Genomic DNA, 11,019 nt, shown 5'->3' on the forward strand with positions numbered 1-11,019 from the left:
CTGGCTAGGTGAGTAGGTTGTGACGGGATGGCTAGGTGAGTAGGGTGTGACAGGCTTTGCTAGGTGAGTAGGTTGTGACTGGCTGGCTAGGTGAGTAGGTTGTGACAGGCTTTGCTAGGTGAGTAGGGTGTGACGGGCTTTGCTAGGTGAGTAGGGTGTGACAGGCTTTGCTAGGTGAGTAGGTTGTGACGGGCAGGCTAGGCGAGTAGGTTGTGACAGGCTTTGCTAGGTGAGTAGGTTGTGACAGGGCTAGGTGAGTAGGTTGGCTGGCTTTGCTAGGTGAGTAGGTTGTGACAGGCTTTGCTAGGTGAGTAGGGTGTGACGGGCTTTGCTAGGTGAGTAGGTTGTGACAGGCTTTGCTAGGTGAGTAGGTTGTGACGGGCTTTGCTAGGTGAGTAGGTTGTGACAGGCTTTGCTAGGTGAGTAGGTTGTGACGGGCTTTGCTAGGTGTGTAGGGTGAGACGGGCTGGCTAGGTGAGTGGATGTGGTCGACTGGCTTTGCTAGGTGAGTAGGTTGTGACGGGCTTTGCTAGGTGAGTAGGTTGTGACTGGGGCGAGTAGGTTGTGACGGGGCTAGGTGAGTAGGTTGTGACAGGCTTTGCTAGGTGAGTAGGTTGTGACAGGCTTTGCTAGGTGAGTAGGTTGTGACGGGCTTTGCTAGGTGAGTAGGTTGTGATGGGCTGGCTGAGTAGGTTGTGACGGGCTTTGCTAGGCGAGTAGGTTGTGACGGGCTTTGCTAGGTGAGTAGGTTGTGACAGGCTTTGCTAGGTAGTAGGCTTTTGTGACAGGCTGGCTAGGTGAGTAGGGTGTGACGGGCTTTGCTAGGTGAGTAGGTTGTGACAGGCTTTGCTAGGTGAGTAGGTTGTGACAGGCTGGCTAGGTGAGTAGGGTGTGACGGGCTGGCTAGGGTGACGGGCTGGCTAGGAGTAGGTTGTGACGGGCTGGCTAGGTGAGTAGGTTGTGACGGGCTGGCTAGGTGAGTAGGTTGTGACGGGCTGGCTAGGTGAGTAGGTTGTGACGGGCTGGCTTGAGCTACGGGCTGGCTGGGTGAGTAGGTTGTGACGGGCTGGCTAGGTGAGTAGGGTAGGTTGAGTTGACAGGCTTTGCTAGGTGAGTAGGTTGTGACGGCTTTGCTAGGGTGAGTAGGTTGTGACGGGCTTTGCTAGGTGAGTAGGTTGTGACAGGCTTTGCTAGGTGAGTAGGTTGTGACGGGCTGGCTAGGTGGTAGAGTACGGGGGTGTGACAGGCTTTGCTAGGTGAGTAGGTTGTGACGGGCTGGCTAGGTGAGGATTTTGCTAGGTGAGTAGATTGTGACGGGCTGGCTAGGTGAGCAGGTTGTGACGGGGCTAGGTGAGTAGGTTTTGCTAGGTGAGTAGGGTGTGACGGGCTGGCTAGGTGAGTAGGGTGACGGGCTGGACGAGTAGGTTGTGATGGGCTTTGCTAGGTGAGTAGGGTTGACGGGCTGGCTAGGCGAGTAGGTTGTGACGGGCTGGCTAGGCGAGTAGGTTGTGACGGGATGCTAGGTGAGTAGGGGGATGGCTAGGGTGACGGGCTTTGCTAGGTGAGTGTTGTGACAGGCTTTGCTAGGTGAGTAGGTTGTGACGGGCTGGCTAGGTGAGTAGGGTGAGACGGGCTGGCTACTGGCTTTGCTAGATGAGTAGGTTGTGACGGGCTGGCTAGGTGAGTAGGTTGTGACAGGCTTTGCTAGGTGAGTAGGTTGTGACGGGCTTTGCTAGGTGGAGTAGGATTGTGACTAGATGAGTAGGTTGTGACGGGCTTTGCTAGGTGAGTAGGTTGTGACAGGCTTTGCTAGGTGAGTAGGTTGACGGGTGGCTAGGCGAGTAGGTTGTGACGGGCTGGCTAGGCGAGTAGGTTGTGACGGGCTTTGCTAGGTGAGTAGGTTGTGACGGGCTTTGCTAGGTGAGTAGGTTGTGACGGGCTTTGCTAGGTGAGTAGCTTGTGACGGGCTGGCTAGGTGAGTAGATTGTGACGGGCTGGCTAGGTGAGCAGGTTGTGACGGGCTTTGCTAGGTGAGTAGATTGTGACGGGCTGGCTAGGTGAGTAGATTGTGACGGGCTGGCTAGGTGAGTAGATTGTGACGGGCTGGCTAGGTGAGTGACGGGCTGGATGTAGGTGACGGGCTGGCTAGGTGAGTAGATTTGACGGGCTGGCTAGGTGAGCAGGTTGTAGGTGAGTAGATTGTGACGGGCTGGCTAGGTGAGTAGGTTGTGACGGGCTGGCTAGGTGAGTAGGTTGTGACGGGCTGGCTAGGTGGCAGGTTGTGACGGGCTTTGCTAGGTGAGGTTGTGACGGGCTTTGCTAGGTGAGTGAGTAGGTTGTGACGGGCTGGCTAGGTGAGTAGATTGTGACGGGCTGGCTAGGTGAGTAGATTGTGACGGGCTGGCTAGGTGAGTAGGTTGTGACGGGCTTTGCTAGGTGAGTAGATTGTGACGGGCTGGCTAGGTGAGTAGATTGTGAGGCTGGAGGTGAGTAGATTGTGACGGGCTGGCTGGGTGGTTTGCTAGGTGAGTAGGTTGTGACGGGCTTTGCTAGGTGAGTAGGTTGTGACGGGCTGGCTAGGTGAGCAGGTTGTGACGGGCTGGCTAGGTGAGTAGATTGTGACGGGCTTTGCTAGGTGAGTAGGTTGACGGGCTGGCTAGGTGAGCAGGTTGTGACGGGCTGGCTAGGTGAGTAGATTGTGACGGGCTGGCTGGGTGGCTAGGGTGCTTTGCTAGGTTGTGACGGGCTGGCTAGGTGAGTAGGTTGTGACGGGCTGGCTAGGTGAGCAGGTTGTGACGGGCTGGCTGGGTGAGTAGGTTGTGACGGGCTGGCTAGGTGAGTAGGGTGAGACGGGCTGGCTAGGTGAGTTGGATGTGGTCGACTGGCTTTGCTAGGTGAGTAGGTTGTGACGGGCTTTGCTAGGTGAGTAGGTTGTGACGGGCTTTGCTAGGTGAGTAGGTTGTGACGGGCTTTGCTAGGTGAGTAGGTTGTGACAGGCTGGCTGGGTGAGTAGGTTGTGACGGGCTGGCTAGGTGAGTAGGTTGTGACGGGCTTTGCTAGGTGAGTAGGTTGTGACGGGCTGGCTAGGTGAGTAGGCTGGCTAGGTGAGTTGGATGTGGTCGACTGGCTTTGCTAGGTGAGGCTTGCTAGGTGAGTAGGTTGTGACGGGCTTTGCTAGGTGAGTAGGTTGTGACAGGCTGGCTGGGTGAGTAGGTTGTGACGGGCTGGCTAGGTGAGTAGGTTGTGACGGGCTTTGCTAGGTGAGTAGGTTGTGACGGGCTGGCTAGGTGAGTAGGTTGTGACAGGCTTAGGTGAGCTGACGGGCTGGCTGGGTGAGTAGGTTGTGACGGGCTGGCTAGGTGAGTAGGTTGTGACGGGCTGGCTAGGTGAGTAGGTTGTGACGGGCTGGCTAGGTGAGCAGGTTGTGACGGGCTGGCTGGGTGAGTAGGTTGTGACGGGCTGGCTAGGTGAGTAGGGTAGGTTGTGAGTTGGACGGGCTTTGCTAGGTGAGTAGGTTGTGACGGGCTTTGCTAGGTGAGTAGGTTGTGACGGGCTTTGCTAGGTGAGTAGGTTGTGACAGGCTTTGCTAGGTGAGTAGGTTGTGACGGGCTGGCTAGGCGAGTAGGTTGTGACGGGCTGGGGTGAGCTACGGGCTGACTAGGTGAGTAGGTTGTAACGGGCTGGCTAGGTGAGTAGATTGTGACGGGCTGGCTAGGTGAGTAGATTGTGACGGGCTGGCTAGGTGAGCAGGTTGTGACGGGCTGACTAGGTGAGTAGGTTGTGACGGGCTGGCTAGGTGAGTAGTTGTGACGGGCTGGCTAGGTGGCAGGTTGTGACGGGCTGGCTAGGTGAGTAGATTGTGACGGGCTGGCTGGGTGAGTAGGTTGTGACGGGCTTTGCTAGGTGAGTAGGTTGTGACGGGCTGGCTAGGTGAGAAGGTTGGACGGGCTGGCTAGGTGAGTAGGTTGTGACGGGCTGGCTAGGTGAGCAGGTTGTGACGGGCTGGCTGGGTGAGTGTGACGGGCTGGCTCGTGAGTAGGTGAGGTAATAGATGTTAGTAGATAGTGAGGTAATAGATGTTATTAGATAGTGAGTAATAGATGTTAGTAGATAGTGAGGTGATGTTAGTAGATAGTGAGTAATAGATGTTAGTAGATAGTGAGGTAATAGATGTTAGTAGATAGTGAGGTAATAGATGTTAGTAGATAGTGAGGTAATAGATGTTAGTAGATAGTGAGGTAATAGATGTTAGTAGATAGTGAGGTAATAGATGTTAGTAGATAGTGAGGTAATAGATGTTAGTAGATAGTGAGGTAATAGATGTTAGTAGATAGTGAGGTAATAGATGTTAGTAGATAGTGAGGTAATAGATGTTAGTAGATAGTGAGGTAGATGTTAGTAGATAGTGAGGTAATAGATGTTAGTAGATAGTGAGGTAATAGATGTTAGTAGATAGTGATGTAATAGATGTTAGTAGATAGTGAGGTAGATGTTAGTAGATAGTGAGGTAATAGATGTTGGTAGATAGTGAGGGCTGGGGGATAGATGTTAGTCCATTGTACAGAAAGAAGAGTGAGACCATTCCCAGCTAGCACATAACGGTCTGAGAACCATATGTTTCTTAGATCTTGGTGAGAGCGTTGTCTTGTCCTAATTATTTCGCATAAAACCTTCCCACAGTGTTCTGGGAATGGTACAGGGTATCCAGCTAGCTCATAGTAACCAGAACCCTATTTTCCTATGTGGGAATGTCATTACATCAGCATAACATTATTTTATTTTTTATACCCCTTTTTCATGGTATCCAAATTGTTACAGTCTTGTCCCATCGCTGCAACTCCTGTACCGACTGGGGAGAGGCGAAGGTCGAGAGCCGTGTGTCCCCCGAAACACAACCCAGCCAAGCCTCACTGCTTCTTGACACACTGCTCGCTTAACCCGGAAAGGCAGCCGCACCAATGTGTCGGAGGAAACACCGTATACCTGGCGACCGTGTCAGCGTGCACTGCGCCTCGGCCCGCCACAGGAATCGCTAGTGCGCGATGGGACAAGAACATCCCTGCCGGGCCAAACCCCTCCCCTAACCCGGACGACAATTGTGCGCCGCCAGAGCCTGGACTCGAACCACTGAGCCAGTTAGGAGGCCCAGCATAACATTTTCTACAGGGTTCCTCGTGGTTCTATTTAAAGTTATGTTCTCAATACGTTCAGAGAACGTTAAGAAACAACGTTCTTCTGTGGGAATTTCAGTACTTCATTATGGTCCTATTTAAAATGATGTTCTCAGAACGTTTCCATAAAAAAAACACAATAAAACATTAGTAATGCTCAAAGTACATTATAAGAATGTTATTTAAAAACCTATACATTATGTTCTCTGCATCAACAAAACTCTCTCTGTCCTCTATCCTATTAAGTATGTTCAGGTGTGTCGGCCCCCTTCTTACTAGCCTGGTCCTAGATCCATTTGTGCGGTCTTACCAACTCCCATGGTCAATGTCATGCCACTGTGACACTGTGCGTCTATCTGTACTACTGCATGGTAAAGAACCAGAGGGGTGTACTATAACACGGGATCAATGAGTTAGCCAGGGACTTCGATAAACAAAACAGAAATAACTGGATTTACTGATTCAAAGAAAAGCTAATACAGTATGTGTTTTTGGTTGTTGAGTCAGTTAGACTTAACCATTTCAAGGTTATCTTCCTAAGATAGAAGTATATTTTAGAGTATTCAGGCAAGTTATCTGGTTGCTGTTGGCAACGCTTTTTCGTGTTCGCCAAACAATATATCAGTGGGCTTGGTGGACTGTTAAAATGTGTAGATTGTGTTAAATTTGATGAGAAAAACAACGATGCATGTGTATATTACTACATTTGAAGGATAATCTATCAAAAGTTATTGTATACGCAAAAATATAAAACAGCTTATTTTTCGGCGGGGTAATTTTAGTTGTTTCCATGTTTTATGTAACCTGTAAGGTTGTTGTTATGGTTACGTGTCAAGCAGGATGTCTATAAAAGGTCTGACCGAAGAGGTTTGTCCTGTAACAATCTCCCAGAGAGCCATGAACACGCTAGCCCAGGTTTGAGTCCAAAATGGCCCCTATTCCCTTGACAGTGCACTACTTTTGACCAGGGTCCATAGGGAGTAGGGATGCCGTTTGGGACGGACACAGACAAACACACAGCAGCATCAGTGGTTTCTTCCACACTACAGTATAACGTCATCGTTCACAACAAGTCATCGGCATCATTTTTTTTAAATAAAAAAACAAACAAAAAAAAAACTGTCTCTGTTGTCTGAGCTTCAATATACACAGTGATTGAATAATGAAAGGAGAACGTCAAAATATCCCTGCTGTACATCTGGGGCCGTGCCTGAACCAGGAAGGGGAGGAACTGCGACCTGCAGGCTGCAATTGTCGAATAAGAAAATGTTCATTGTTGTTTTCCGTTGCAAAACGTTACGGAGCACGACCCACGTATTGACTTGTGAAGAAAAAAAAAACCCGAATAGATATTGGTCAGTTTTAGTACATGTACCTGCCAGTATGGTGTTACAAACAACTATGAAACCAGGATCATCTCCAAACGAGGATTAAATTATTTATTCATAGTTGCTTTTCCAAAAGCAAATGTTTACAAGAACAGAATAGTAAATGACAACAGCCAATAAGTGGTTTGTGTGAATCGTTTGAGGAGTAGCTACATAGTTGGGGGTTTTGAAGGAAAAGTCAAATTTTTAGGCCCTCTTCACAGGCTTGAAACATATATTATTATTTTTTCACAGCAGATTTTGTGTTTGTCCTGGATATGCACTCCACAAAGGGTTAAATACCAGCCGTACGGTGACGTCATTTTGAACTGATGGGTTGGGAGCTACGGTGACGTCATTCTGAACCAATGGGTTGGAGTGATGTCATTCTGAACAGATGGGTTGGAGCTAGCCCTACGGTGATGTCATTCTGAACCGATGGGTTGGAGCTAGCCCTACGGTGATGTGAACATTCGGTGATGTCATTCTGAACAGATGGGTTGGAGCTAGCCCTATGGTGACGTCATTCTGAACCAATGGGTTGGAGCTAGCCCTACGGTGATGTCATTCTGAACCGATGGGTTGGAGCTAGCCCTACGGTGATGTCATTCTGAACAGATGGGTTGGAGCTAGCCCTACGGTGATGTCATTCTGAACCGATGGGTTGGAGCTAGCCCTACGGTGATGTCATTCTGAACAGATGGGTTGGAGCTAGCCCTACGGTGACGTCATTCTGAACCGATGGGTTGGAGCTAGCCGTTCTTACGCCGCTTAGTAGCGACGGTCACACCAGGAACAGAGCTGAGACATTATCAGTCCATTAAAAACAAGGCATTACAAAAATCCGCAACAAGAAAATAACCAGTTATCGGAGCGTTCATCCCAATAGGCACCCTATTCCATACATAGTGCACTACTTTATACTAACTCTATGGGACTAGTGCACTATGGGATAGGGTGTCATGTGGGACGTAACCAGAGTCCATCTACATACAGAGGAAAATGCACTTCGGTTGTTTGGAAAAGATAAGGCATCTGAACCATTAGTGATGTACAGTGCATTCAGACCCCTGGACGTTTTCCCACATTTGCTTCAGTTACAGCCTTATTCTAAAATGGAATAAATACATTTGTTTCCTCATCAACCTACAAACAATACCACATAATGACAAACCAAAAAACAGGTTTTAGACATGTTTGCAAGTTTTGTTTTAATAAAAAAAAAAAAAAAAAACAGAACTTATTTAAGTATTCAGACCCTTTGCTATGAGACTCTACATTGAGCTCAGGTGCATCCTGTTTCTATTGATCATCTTTGAGATGTTTCTACAACTTGAGGAGTCCACCTGTGGTAAATTCAATTGATTGTACATGATTTGGAAAAGCACACACCTGTCTATGTAACGTCCCACAACACAGGAGTGGCTTCGGGACAAGTCTCTGAATGTACTTGAGCGTCCAACAAAGTACTGAGTAAAAGGGTCTGAATACTTACGTAAATATGATATTTCAGTTAAATAAAAAACTGTTTTTGCCTTGTCATTATTTAATAGTGTGTAGATTGAGGGAAAAAAAACCCCCATCCATTTTAGAATAGGGCTGTAACCTCACAAAATGTGGAGAAAGGGGTCTGAATACTTTGCACTGTATATAAACTACGCCAAATGGCACCCTATTCCCTATATAGTGCACTACTTTAGACCAGAGCCCTATATAGTACACTTCTTTGGACCAGAGCCCTATATAGTACACTTCTTTGGACCAGGGTCCTATTCCCTATATAGTGCACTACTTTAGACCAGGGTTCTATTCCCTATATAGTGCACTACTTTAGACCAGGGCCCTATATAGTGCACTACTTTAGACCAGAGCCCTATATAGTGCACTACTTTAGACCAGGGCCCTATTCCCTATATAGTGCACTACTTTAGACCAGAGCCCTATATTGTGCACTACTTTAGACCAGGGCCCTATTCCCTATATAGTGCACTACTTTAGACCAGAGCCCTATATAGTACACTTCTTTGGACCAGGGCCCTATATAGTGCACTACTTTAGACCAGGGTCCTATTCCCTATATAGTGCACTACTTTAGACCAGGGTCCTATTCCCTATATAGTGCACTACTTTAGACCAGGGTTCTATTCCCTATATAGTGCACTACTTTAGACCAGAGCCCTATATAGTACACTTCTTTGGACCAGGGCCCTATATAGTGCACTACTTTAGACCAGGGTCCTATTCCCTATATAGTGCACTACTTTAGACCAGGGTCCTATTCCCTATATAGTGCACTACTTTAGACCAGGGTTCTATTCCCTATATAGTGCACTACTTTAGACCAGAGCCCTATATAGTACACTTCTTTGGACCAGGGCCCTATATAGTGCACTACTTTAGACCAGGGTCCTATTCCCTATATAGTGCACTACTTTAGACCAGGGTCCTATTCCCTATATAGTGCACTACTTTAGACCAGGGTTCTATTCCCTATATAGTGCACTACTTTAGACCAGAGCCCTATATAGTACACTTCTTTGGACCATTCCCTATATAGTGCACTACTTTAGACCAGAGCCCTATAGTGCACTACTTTAGACCAGAGCCCTATATAGTACACTACTTTAGACCAGAGCCCTATATAGTACACTTCTTTGGACCAGGGCCCTATATAGTGCACTACTTTAGACCAGAGCCCTATATAGTGCACTACTTTAGACCAGAGCCCTATATAGTGCACTACTTTAGACCAGAGCCCTATATAGTACACTTCTTTGGACCAGGGCCCTATATAGTGCACTACTTTAGACCAGGGTCCTATTCCCTATATAGTGCACTACTTTAGACCAGGGTCCTATTCCCTATATAGTGCACTACTTTAGACCAGGGTTCTATTCCCTATATAGTGCACTACTTTAGACCAGAGCCCTATATAGTACACTTCTTTGGACCAGGGCCCTATATAGTGCACTACTTTAGACCAGAGCCCTATATAGTGCACTACTTTAGACCAGAGCCCTATATAGTACACTACTTTAGACCAGAGCCCTATATAGTACACTTCTTTGGACCAGGGCCCTATATAGTGCACTACTTTAGACCAGAGCCCTATATAGTGCACTACTTTAGACCAGAGCCCTATATAGTGCACTACTTTAGACCAGAGCCCTATATAGTGCACTACTTTAGACCAGAGCCCTATTAGTACACTTCTTTGGACCAGGGCCCTATATAGTGCACTACTTTAGACCAGGGTCCTATTCCCTATATAGTGCACTACTTTAGACCAGGGTCCTATTCCCTATATAGTGCACTACTTTAGACCAGGGCCCTATTCCTATATAGTGCACTACTTTAGACCAGAGCCCTATATAGTACACTTTTTGGACCAGGGCCCATATAGTGCACTACTTTAGACCAGGGTCCTATTCCCTATATAGTGCACTACTTTAGACCAGGGTCCTATTCCCTATATAGTGCACTACTTTAGACCAGGGTTCTATTGTTTGAATAGTGCACTACTTTAGACCAGAGCCCTATATAGTACACTTCTTTGGACCAGGGCCCTATAAAACTTTAGACCAGGGTCCTATTCTATATAGTGCACTACTTTAGACCAGGGTCCTATTCCCTATATAGTGCACTACTTTAGACCAGGGTTCTATTCCCTATATAGTGCACTACTTTAGACCAGAGCCCTATATAGTACACTTCTTTGGACCAGGGCCCTATATAGTGCACTACTTTAGACCAGAGCCCTATATAGTGCACTACTTTAACCATGCCCTATCTAGTACACTACTTTAGACCAGAGCCCTATATAGTACACTTCTTTGGACCAGGGCCCTATATAGTGCACTACTTTAGACCAGAGCCCTATATAGTGCACTACTTTAGACCAGAGCCCTATATAGTGCACTACTTTAGACCAGAGCCCTATATAGTGCACTACTTTAGACCAGAGCCCTATATAGTGCACTACTTTAGACCAGAGCCCTATATAGTGCACTACTTTAGACCAGAGCCCTATATAGTGCACTACTTTAGACCAGAGCCCTATATAGTGCACTACTTTAGACCAGAGCCCTATATAGTACACATCTTTGGACCAGGGCCCTATATAGTGCACTACTTTAGACCAGAGCCCTATATAGTGCACTACTTTAGACCAGAGCCCTATATAGTACACTTCTTTGGATCAGGGCCCTATATAGTGCACTACTTTAGACCAGAGCCCTATATAGTGCACTACTTTAGACCAGAGCCCTATATAGTGCACTACTTTAGACCAGAGCCCTATATAGTACACTTCTTTGGACCAGGGCCCTATATAGTGCACTACTTTAGACCAGGGTCCTAACTATATAGTGCACTACTTTAGACCAGGGTCCTATTCCCTATATAGTGCACTAGGGACCAGGGTTCTATTCCCTATATAGTGCACTACTTTAGACCAGAGCCCTATATAGTACACTTCTTTG

This window comes from Oncorhynchus masou, chromosome 21 (genome assembly GCF_036934945.1).
Source record: "Oncorhynchus masou masou isolate Uvic2021 chromosome 21, UVic_Omas_1.1, whole genome shotgun sequence".
Taxonomy (NCBI): Eukaryota; Metazoa; Chordata; class Actinopteri; order Salmoniformes; family Salmonidae; genus Oncorhynchus; species Oncorhynchus masou.